We start from the raw sequence: 12832 nt of genomic DNA on the forward strand, positions 1-12832 counted from the left end.
AGCAGAAGCAAAAGTTGATGAATGGCATCTACATAAACTAAAGAGCTTCTGCACAGCAAAAGAAACTATCATCAGAGTGAACAGACAACCTACAGAATGGGAGAAAATTTTTGCAATCTATCAATCTGACAAAGGTCTAATATCCAAAGTCCACAAGGAACTTAAACAAGTTTGCAAGAAAAAAAAACATTAAAAAGTAGGCAAAGGACATGAACAGATACTTCTCACCAACAAACATAAAAACAAAGCTCAACATCACTGATGATTAGATAAATGCAAATCAAAAGCACAATGAGATACCATTTCATGACAATCAGAATGGCGATTATTAAAACGTCAAAAAACAACAGATGCTGGTGAGGTTGCAGAGAAAAAGGACCACTTTTACATTCTTGGTGGGAGTGTAAATTAGTTCAACTATTGTGGAAGACAGTGTGGTGACTACTCAAAGATCTAGAGGCAGAAATACCAGTTGAGCCAGCAATCCCATTACTGGGTATATACCCAAAGGAATATAAATCATTCTTGTATAAAGACACATGCATGCATATGTTCATTTCAGCACTATTCACAATAGCAGACATGGAATCAACCCAAAAGCCCATAAATGACAGACTGGATAAAGAAAATATGGTACATATACACCATGAGATACTGTGCAGCCATAAAAAGGAATGAGATCATGTTTTTTGCAGGGACATGGGTGGAACTGGAAGCTGTTATCTTCAGCAAATTAACACAGGAACAGAAAATCCCACACTGCATGTTCTTACCTATAAGTGGGAACTGAATGATGAGAACACATGGACACATCATGGGGATCAGCACACACTGGATCTGTCTGGGGTGGCATGGGAGAAGAGAGAGTATCAGGAAAAATAGCTAATGAATGCTGGGCTTGATACTTAGGTGATGAGATGATGTATGCAGCAGACCACCATTGCACATGTTTACCTACGTAACAAACCTGCACACCCTGCACATGTATCCCTGAACTTAAAAGAAAAGTTGAAGATAAAAATAAATAAATCAATAAAATAAAATAAAATTTATTTTAGGAAACTTGCCATACCAGCCAGCACACACAGATCTGTCTCATTCTTAAAACAAACAAACAAACAAACAAAAACTTGTATTTAAGTTAAAGGGTACATGTGTAGCTCTATTATATAGGTAAATTACACGTCATGGGTGTTTGATCTACAGATTATTTTGTCACCCAAATAATATGCATAGTACCCGATAGGTAGTTTTTCAATCCTCACACTCCTCCAACCTTCCACCCTCAATTAGGCCCCAGTGAATGACTGAAGGGAACACCTTATGGAGAAGGACACCCATGACTACTTATAGTTGGTTTAACTGTCAATTTATAAAACATATATTTAATAAACAAAAATTTTAAAAATTTCATAAATATGAGAATATAAATAACACAAATAATTACATTTCTTTTCAATTTAAACTAGAAATTCAAATTTACTGTGACTGATTCTTTTCGATACTTCAAACTAAAAGGACAAAATTTACACACACACACAGACTCTCAGCACATTTATTATTTGACTAACTCTTAAACCTATTCTCCAGCTTCAATACTATGGGCGTAATTCATTCCTTTATTGTTTTGCCCTTGATGTTAATATATTCCTAGGGGTATAGCTATACCAATTTCGTTAGATACCTAGAGCTGTGGTCATATTATTTTGATAACTTCTTGGGGTAGAGTAATTTTACCAGAGCCAAAAGAAAAATAATACCTTTTCAGACCAGCCAAAGATTTTCATTATCATGAAATGGGACAAAGAAGTTGGCTAACTTTTCCCAAAGTGAGGTTCCTCTGTGGGCATATTTTGTTTGTAATTTCAATACCTCTTTTTAAGTCATCATTTCTGGTATAGATATTATTATTACCATTATTTTGTCTCCTGATGTCTTCCCCAGACATAATACACTTTAAAACACTCACTTAGCTAGCATTATACAACCCACTATCTTGTCACTGTGATACATAGACCTGTCTGTTCTGATGTATTCCTTGCTAGAATTTTATTATTTTCAATGGTGCTATTTGGGGGCTTCACTTCTAGGAGATAAGGGATTAACTCTAGGTAATCAGCTCCCCTTATTAAGAACATTGATTTATTTATTGTCCCGAAACAATGTTAATATCGCTCTTTACCTGGGTTTTTTTGTGACCACTGATTTTGACTACCTGTTTCGTTCCCTTTCCACCTAATTTTTGAGTTGGTTCACATGTACTGCTCATTCCTTCCTAGTTGCAGTACAGATTCAAATTTTTTTCCAGAGCTTCTTGGCTTTACCCAGGCTTTTCTCCTTATTCTTTTCATTATGCACTGATGGAAGAAAAATCCAGTCTATTCCTTAGAAACAGACATAAAGAATTGTTAAGTAAGAAAACACAGGAAGCTGAGTACCTTTACACATAGTAGTAACTTTTCTGTACTTGTTAAAATAAATGTGAAACTTATACTCTACTATATTCACTGTCTTTATACTCTGAGCATCTTTTTATAAAAGTTATACAGATTATTCTTTTTGGAATGGCATTAAGAACTCATTGAATTTCACAGCAAACCTTGTTCAAATTAACACAATAGCGACTATTATTATTATTTAAAGTTCAAATGATCACAACTTGACCAGAGAAATCCCTTTATGCAGGCACTTTGCCCTTTAGCACTGTCCTGCTTTTCGATAATAATTGGACATATGCAGATAGCTCTCTTCTCTAAGACAGGAAATCCATTACCTTCCAATAATATCCCTTGACTCTTAGCTGAGAATGGTAACAGAATGAAAAAACTGGGCAGTAGGATTGTACAAGAGTGTTGGTGGTTGGCAAAGCTGTTTCTTCTTCATATGATTCATTTTCATTAGTGAAACAGATAAAATATGTGTGTATGGGTCTATATGTGTGTATACATATATGTACACACATGTATATTTCTTTTTAATGCATGATTTCACACTGATTTTTCTAATTAAACATACAAAGTTTTATCAACAGCTAACACATTCTTCTACATTAACACAAAGGACATTTTGATGTTCAAAAACCCTGATACGTATTATATATTAGAGAAAAAAATGCTCAGGCTAATGATAATGTTCAGCATTTTACACTGTCCCCGCTAAATGATTAAGTCTAACCTTAATCCTAAGCAATTCAATTTTTGATGCTGATGACTATATTTACAGAATGCATTTTTTCCCAGCATCTTGATCTCACCACTGGGGCACTCATGGGTGACCTCTGTGCACTTGTTCCAGGCCTTATAATCAGAAGAGCCTCACACTAGGTTTAAGGCTCTGTTGTTGTTATCCTGGAAGTTTCAATCATTTTATTTTTTACTTTTTTAGAGATGAGGGTCTCACCCTTTCACCAGGCTGGCTGGAGTGAGGTGACACGATCATAGCCCATTGCAGTTTTGAACTCCTAGGCTCAAGTGATCCTCCTGTCTCAGCCTTTCTGAGTAGCTGGGACTATAGGCATATGCCACCATGCCCAGCTAATAATCATTTTTAAACAAGAGGTTTCACATTTTCATTTTGCACTGCACTCTGCACATTATATAGCTAGTCCTGCCTATAATGCATAAGCTGTTAGATTAGAGTTTAAGGTCATGATTCCTTTACCCTTTTATTCTTAGCATGTGCCCTGCCAAATAATAACACATTATATTAAATTCCAGAGGCTCACGATTTCCCAGTGTGATTCAGATCCTGTACAAAATGTCTCATCACACACAGATAAACCAGCCTATCATGAATTCTTTAAATATTTGCCTGCTCACTAAAAGTCCCTGGGAAACTTAAAACTACAAATTTCTGAGCTACTCCTCAGACTGAATCCAAATCTTCTGGGCTGAAACAGAAATCTGTATTTTTAAAAAATCTCTTTTCCCTTTGTCTGTTTGTTTGTTTTTAAATGGTTGGGAGCGTGAAGCAAGAGGCTTCATTAGGCTGTTGAAATGCATGATGTGAGAGGCTCGTGATACCAAATTTAGCTCCCATTAGGTATTAACCGGATGTAGTTTCTGCCTGTTTCCAATCCACCAGCAGTGTATCTACGAAGAAGGTTAATAGCTACTATTCCCATTTACTGTGGATGTGAGACCGCTTAGCTCTTATAATCATGCTTAGCTAAAACTTCTAGGAAAATATTGGCAGAATAAATCATTTCTAATTTCTATCACCCCTCCCATTTATTTCTCTATTTCCTGTGGTAATTATATGGGCTTAATTTGTTATAATTTATATCCCTTTCTCTTTCCTGAATCTGGTCTTAATTACAGCTGTTACTTTCTTTTGTTCTGCCTTGTCATTTTTGTGGGGGACAAAAGAACAGAAGACCCTAGCCAAGAAGAAACAGAAGTAGCATTTCTTATGGACACCTGTGAAGTTCTTGATTCCCTGTTGACATTTATTCTGCATGCTTACCACACAAGGGGTGGATTATTTCCTCCTGTGAACTTTCATTTAGGTAGAGAGCTTAGGGTCTATGAGCTTTGCAAGGAACCAGGACCTTAGACAAACAACAAAGGAAAGAAATATTGACTCTAAAATGCGCCAAATAAAACTGCAAAATACAAATTAATAAGAACTAACTAAATATATATTAAATTTACTTGTTATTACTAATAATCACAAATCGCATTACATTTGAATGTGATTTGTAATTTGTAGCTTAGCTTTTCCTCATTTTGCAAAAATTTTAGAGTATACATGATGATTACTGAGAAATCATAGCCAAATGTTAATTAAATGCATTACCTATAGCCAAATCATTTCAAAAACAAAGTCATAAAATTCACTTCATTTTTTTTAATGCAAAAAAATATATTTAGGGCATAGCAACTAACCTGAAAGAACTCCCAGTGGCAAAAACAAACAAGTTGAACAACAAAATAAAATAGTATTAGGTTATAATCTAAAGTATAAAATAAATATCCATGAGTCCATACTGACATGAATAAGTCATTTATAAAAAATTAAAATATATTTAACATGGCGAATGGATAATTTTAATATGTGTCATATAATATGTGGACACCATCAAACTTAAGAATGCCGAAGTCTACTAATGTCCTCAAACATCCCCATTAGGGTAAGCTTCCATTAGGTTCACATCAGGGCTTTAAAACGAGCTTGGAAAGTCAGATTACTGTTATATAGTAAACAATTACCACAACCTGCTATGTGGTCATGGTAATTTCAAATATTTTGCTCAAACAAAATCTTATGCAGTAACCCAATATTAAAAATATGTAAGCCCTGGTAACACAGTAAGACCTTGTCTCTACAAAAAATAAGAAAAAAAATAGCCAGGTGTGTGGGTGCACACTTGTAGTCCCAGCTATTCAGGAAGATGAGGTGGGAGGATTGCATGAGCCCAAGAGTTAGAGGCTGCAGTAAGCCGTGGTTGCACCACGGAACTCCAGCCAGGGTCACAGAGTGAGACCTTACCTCAAAAATAAATAAAATAAAACTAAATACGTAAATGGATAGATAGATCAACATACAGAGAAAGAGAGAGAGAGAGAGAGACAGAGACAGAGAGACAGGAAAGATGGAAGGTAGCAGAAATGCTCTGCCTCTTACCCACCTCGGCACCTCAGAGCAGTGCTGCAGAACTTGGATGCTCTGTGGAACTCAACTTGTAATTTTTTGACACAGTGAGAAAAGCTGAATCTTTGAAGACAAGCTACTGAGTTGGAGAAAATAAATAAAATATACTCATCTGATAAAGGGCGGTGCCCAGAACATAAAATAAACTCTTACAACTCAATAAGAAGACAAAAATTACAATTAAAACAATGTCAAAAGATGTGAAGAAACACTTCATCAGAGAAGATATGTGGATGACAAATAAGCACATGAAAAATTTCACAACATTATTAGATTCTAGGGAAATACAAATTAAAACAAGTTACCCTACATGCTCACTAGAATGGATACAACTAAAAGGACTCCATACCAAGTGTTGGTGATACTGCTTCTCCCAACGAACTTTATTCTGATTAACATTTCTGATTTCCTGCCTAAATAATTACCCTTGGTGGCTTTGAGGGTCTCAAAAAGATTGAAAGTGTATTATTTTACAGACATATCCAAATATGCAAAATTATGAAAAGAAGCAAGCAGTTTTATATTTTCTATTTCTTATCTTCCCTTTCAGCATCAATATCTTTTTCCTTCCTCTCTAACTTTATGTTCCCATCTCTAACTCCTGGGCCTAAATGCTAACTACCTCTGTATCAAATGTGTTTGTTTGCCACCAGGAAAGACAGTCTGCATTTGAAAAGGATTTAAACAACCAATTGTGGAATGTGGACATCTTTGACAACTTGATAGATGCTGCTTCAGGTGGACTCAACCCATATGGGCATGGATGACAGGTTTTTGATCTTTGGTACAAAGAAAACATGTCTGATATGGTTTGGATATTTGTCCCTGCTGAACTCTCATGTTGAAATGTACTCCTCAAAGTTGGAGGTCGGGCCTTGAATTAGTCCATTCTCACATTGCTATAAGGAAATACCAGAGACTGGGTGATTTATAAAGAAAAGAGTTTTAATTGACTCAGAGTTCCACATGGCTGGAGAGGCCTCAGAAAACTTACCATCATGGTGGAAGACACCTCTTCTCAGGGCAGCAGGAGAGAGAATGAGTGCCAGCAGGGGAAATGCCAGCTACTTATAAAACCATCAGATCTTGTGAGAACTTACTCATCATGAGAATAGGATGAGGAAACCCCCTCTGTGATTCAATTATCTCCCACCAGGTCCCTCCCATGACATGTGGGGATTATGGGGATTACAATTCAAGATGATATTTGGGTGCAGACAAAGCCAAACCATATTAGGCCTGGTAGGAGGTGTTTGGGTCATAGAGGCAGACCCCTCATGGCTTGGTGCTCTCCTCATGATAGTGAGTGAGTTCTCATGAAACCTGATTGTTTTAAGTGTATGGCACCTGTACCCCCTCTCTCTCTTGCTCTCAGTTTTGCCATTTGAGATTCCTGCTCCCCCTTCACCTTCCACCATGACTGTAAACTTTCTGAGACCTCCCCCGAAGCGGATGTCAGTGCTATGTTTCCTCTACAGGTTGCAGAACAGTGAGCCAATTAAACCTCTTTTCTTATAAATTACCCAGCCTCAGGTATTTCTATATAGAAATAAAAGAATGGCCTAATGCAGAAAGTTGCTATCAAGGAGTGAGCTATTGCTATAAAAATACCTAAAAATATGGACATCACTTTGGAACTGGGTAATGGATAGAAGTTGGAAGAGTTTGGATGGCTTAGGAGAAGACAGGAAGGTGAGGCAAAGTTTGAAACGTCTTAGAAACTGGTTAAATTGTTGTGACCAAAATGCTGATGGTGATATGAACAATGAAGTCCAGGCTGATGAAGTCTCAGATGGAAATTAGGAACTTATTGGGAACTGGAGCAAAAGTCATGCATGTCATGCCTTAGCAAAAATTTTGTTGCATTGTCTTCATGCCCTGGGGGTCTGTGAAAATTTGAGCTTTAGAGTGATGATTTATGGTATCTGGTGGAAGAAATTTCTAAGCTGAAAAGTGTTAAAGATGTAACCTGGCTGCTTCTAACAGTCTATGCTCAGATGCAGGAGCAAATGAATGATTTAAATTTGGAATTTATATTTAAACATGAAGCAGAGCATAAAAGTTTGGAAAATTTGCAGCCTAGTCATGTGGCAAAGAAAGAAAAAGCTTTTTCAGGACATAAATTCAAGGAGGCTGTGATGCAACCCCTTACTTGTGGTATTGGCATAACTAAAAGGGAGCCAAGTACGAATATCCAAGACAATGAGAAAAAGACCTCAAGGGCATTTCAGAGACCTTTATAGCACCCCCTTATATTACAGGCCCAGAGGTCTAGGAAGGAAGAATTGTTTTATGGGCCAGGCCCAGGGCCCCACTGCCCTACACAGCCTTGGGACACTGCTTTCCACATTCTGACTAGCAGCTCCTGTTCCCGCCAAGGTCAAAGGGACCCAGGTGCAGCTCAAGCTGCCATTTTGGAGAACACAGGCTGTAAGCTTTGGTGGTTTCCATGTGGTATTAAGCCTGCAGCCATGCAGACTGGCAGAGTGAAGGCTTGGCTTGGCTTCACACTTTATCAAATGTACTTCATTTTTTAACTTCTACATTCTCCTTTGTAAACATCATCATTTGTGTTTTGTATAGGGGTTAAATGTTAATGCAAAACATTTACATTACTACACCAATGCATCATTCACCACAGGAAAACAAATTATGACTATATATCCTTTCTTTTGTATAGCTTTTTGTTTCCCCAAAATTGCCATTTTTAATTTTTATTCTCTCCCTCTCTTCCTTTCTTCTTCTCATTTGGAGCTCTCTAGCCCTTGCTTCAAGCTAGACTAATTGATCTTGGCGCCTGCTGCATGTGGGTTTTTTTTTTTTCTAATTGTTTTCTTAGGTTGAAGGCTTATTTCCTGGATCCCAAGTCTTTTTGTTTTTAATTTACTGTCTGGTTTTGCCAGGTTGGAACAGAGCCTCAAGTAGCTACTCACCAGAAGAGATGAAGTTTCTCATTTCTTACACATTTAAACTGTGTCCTCTTTACCTTCAAATTTCACTTTTATAATTTGGCTGAGAACAGAATTCCAGATTGAACACCACTCCTCTCAGAATCTTAAGTCTGGCTTCACTGTCTTCTAGCATCCACTACAGTAGATGTGATGTTTATTCTGTCAAGTCTTATTTTATCTGTTTTTTTCCTACCTTGTTCCATCATCATTCCTCTACCACAACAGAAATTTTAATAATTCTCTTTCTTTTTTTGCTTTAAAATTTTAAAACAATGGTAAGTTGAGATGTCTTCTTAAAAATCAGCTTTGGATATGGTTTGACTCTGTGTCTGCACCCGAATTTCATCTCAAATTGTAATCCCTATATGTTGAGTGAGGGACCTGTAACTCCCGGCTATTGAGAGACAAAAGTGACTGGATCATGGGAGTGGTTTCCCTCATGCTCTTCTTGTGATAGCGAGTGAGTTCTCACGAGATCTGATGGTTCTATAAGTATTTGAAAATTCTTCATTTGCTCTTCTCTCCCTTGTTTTCCTGTGAGGAAGATGCCTGCTTCCCCTTCTGCCATGATCAGTTTCCTGAGGCCTCTCCAGATGTGCAGAACTGTGATCAAATTAAACCTTTTTTGTTTATAAATTATCCAGTCTCGGGTAGTATCTTTATAGCAGTGTGGAAATGGACTATTACAGCTTCCATGGTATTCTAGTAAGCTTTCTCAATATGAAATTTTTGTCGTCCTTTAACTTGGGACCTTTTCTTATAAAATTTATTTGATGATTTCTTCACCTCTATTTTATCTGCTGTTTCTGAAACTACTCTAAGACAGATATTAAATGGCATGGTTACATACCATATCTTATCTTTCCTTTCATATTTTTACCCCCTTGCATTTTAGGTAACATAATAGATTCTGAAACAAGACTTCATGGGCCAAATCCTGTCTCCCCGCTTATCATATATAGACCCATGGTGGCTTCTTACCCTTTCTTGCTTACATTTCCTCATCTGTAGAATGGACTAATGGTGATGTCTACTCATTGTATTGTTCAGAGGACTAAATGAGTTACTTTATTGATAACAGTACCTATCACAGAGTAATCACTTAATACAAGTTCGCTATTGTAATATTACTAGAAATAGTATTGCAAAGCAGTTAAGCTCATGGACTCTAGAGCCAGACTGGCTTTTAATTTTGACTACTTAGCTAAGTGTTCTTGGGAAAGTTGCTTGATTTCTCTGTACCTCAGCTATAAAGGAAGAACCTCATACCATTTATACAATAGGCTTGCTGTGTCACTAAAGTACTTAGAACTGTTCCTGGCTATTTGGAAAATTTAAGCTATTTGGAAAAGTTTTTGACCTTGTCTTAAAAAGCTGCTAATGACTTGGAATTTTTGAATCATATTTTAATTTTTATGATCTCTTCATGTTCTCTTATGGTTTCTTCTTCATTGCATACTGTTCATGCTTTGTGAATACATATCTTCTCAAATTTCTCTGAAGATACCAAGTTGACATTCTATTCCCTGAATAATCTTAATTTCTTTCTGAGCGATTCTTAAAATGTGTTTATTGTCTACTTTTGCCTTCATTTAGAAATCTTTCCTAAAAGTCCTGGTAAGCTTTAATTGGTCATTCTGTATTTCAGAACCAGGTCATATAATGTCTAACCTGGGATTCAGTGAACTGGAGTGCTATATGTTAATAATTATTATTGCTTTAGGGGTAATGGGCAAGAAGCTGGTCATTATGTTTTATAGCCCCCAAATTCCAGGTGACTGTGTACTTTCCTTTAGTATGACAATAGTCACATGGGCTACTGTGGTTCTCCCAGACAATTTTTGTTCAGTGTCTTAAGGGAAGAGCCCTCGTGTCTCCCCTCTGAGATAAATGCCTATTTTCTGGCTGTCAGGATGAATAGGGTGGGGAAGCCAGCTACTCTGTTCTCAGACCTTCCACTAGTCCCACATGTTTTACTCCTTCCATGGGGCCTTGAGTCTGAAGCCTTACCAATGTCCCCTGGGAAAAGTCATGGGCTTCTTTGGTGGCTGCACATATAGCCTGGATTCTAGGCTGCAGCTTCCTCCTACACAGTCTCCGCAGTCAACATCACCTCTATCTTTCTGCCTTCCAGAAACATTGAAATTGCTCTTCCATTAATAGTCTCTCTTCTTCTATCTGTTGTTATGGACAAATACATTTTTTTATTCCTGTCCTACTGATTGAATGGAGACTTGGGAGGAAGAAAGGATAAATATAGAAGTCCAGTCTGCCATCTGTAATGGGCACTGTTGGAGATGTATTTTAAAAGGATCCCTTGGTTTGCCTCAGCCTCATGTTGACATATTTTGGTTTTAATGAGCTAGTTTCACAACATTCCCAGTAATAAAGTATGATATGTAAAAAGGAATATTAAACTGTAAAGGCATTTGTTCTGAGTTTGTGACTAGTAAGGAATATAGTGACCCCTTGTTGTTTTTTGGTAGCTTGAAATTCATGCCTCCTAGGTATCAGGAAGCTCTTCCTTGTTGGCCTCAGGCTTTATTCAGTATCCTTTTGATTATTATAGCATCCCCCCAAAATTATAATTCTTGTGCAATTGGTAATGTGTGTATGTCTATTGCTAACTATCATAAGCCCTAAAGGCTTATCTAGTCTCTTACCCTGGTGATATGGGCCATATAACAAAGAAATTTCTAGAAATACCATTCCATATAGCCTAGAACTGAGCTAGTTCTAAGAAACTCACTTAGTAGTTTTTCATTCTCTTACTGGAAAAAAATGTTTTGGATATTTTTTATATGTGAGTTATAGGAGATACAGTGAACAGGACAAACATGGACCCTCTCATTGTAGAGCTTTGTTCTACAGGATTCTTTTTAGTCCAGGCTCACCTAGCTCTTGTCAGCTTTTCTCACTTGAGCACCTCTCAGCAGAATGCACCTCCAGTCCCACCTTCTATTCTGAAAGAGAAAAGGAGATAGTAAGAGTCAAATAGGAGAAAGCTTGGATTCACTTTGCTGCTCCCACCAAAAGCTGTGTTATTTGCTCTTTAAGTTCTTAGGGTTCTCTGGGTGTGCAATGGATGAGAAGTAGGCAGATAATGTAATTAACTAAATTAAATGTACTTAAAAGATTTTTAAACACTTACCCAGCATATTATGTTGTGAATGAGAGAATGATAGAATTATATTTTCTGGAGCAGTGTATGCTGATCATCTTTTATTTTCAGCAAAAAACCTCTTGTGTTACTAACACAATAACATATACAAATAAAGTCAAGAAGTACCAGTGTTGTCATTTCTCTGTTATAGAATCCACTCATATTTTAGTTATCCCAAAACTCTTTAACTGCCACAAAAGAGGGCAATCTTAGAGATGTCACATTTTAAATTCCAGGCACAAAACCCTTCAGATGACATAGCAGTTGTTCCTTCTTTTCCTAATGAGGCTGGCAGACACCAGAGGCCCTCCAACTCCAGAACTCAACAATAGAACTGGAATGCTAACCAGCTCTCAACAGTGCCTCAGCCCAGAGGTAAATCTGGAGGTGATCAATCATTCAGAAAGCACATATTTGCCAGTCATGTCCACAACTGGTATGTTAAGCACCTGCAATCTGTTCCATGTCTATATAGGTTTCTTTTCTATGGAGTACTGTCTAATGTCAACAACCATTTCTAGGTTAATCTGTTCACTTGTTACTCCTTCCCTGAAATTATTTTCTCAATATTCTTCTGCCTCAAAACAAATTCTCAATGTTCACTGTCTCTTGTGAGGGAAATCTCTTACTGGCAAAGATGACTCTGCTCTTTTGGTGCTGATAATACTCATTGTTATTCAACAAAAGATTTTACTTTATCCCATGAATAATAATGCTGAGCCTTTGATTTACTGAGTTGGATGAGTGGTTGAGGTTGAGAGGCCTGGGTTATACCTCCACAGTCTACTTTTGTGAGTATCTGCGTACTCAGAGATCTAGTTATGGAAGAGTCCAGGAAAGAACTTAATGGTCTGCCTTGTTCTCCACAGAGGCACCAACAGCAGAAGACCATTTTGTATGGCTCGATCCTTCCAAGGTTGGGAGCCAAACAACCTGCTGAACATGCCAATGTGGCATAACTATGAACTAAAGAAACATCCTCCACCCAAATATCCCAGGCCAGGAATAATGAGGGCTAAAGACTTATCTACAGTCTGCCACCTCAGTGTTTCATGTTTATACTGTC

The sequence above is a fragment of the Nomascus leucogenys genome, chromosome 18 (assembly GCF_006542625.1).
Source record: "Nomascus leucogenys isolate Asia chromosome 18, Asia_NLE_v1, whole genome shotgun sequence".
Classification (NCBI taxonomy): Eukaryota; Metazoa; Chordata; class Mammalia; order Primates; family Hylobatidae; genus Nomascus; species Nomascus leucogenys.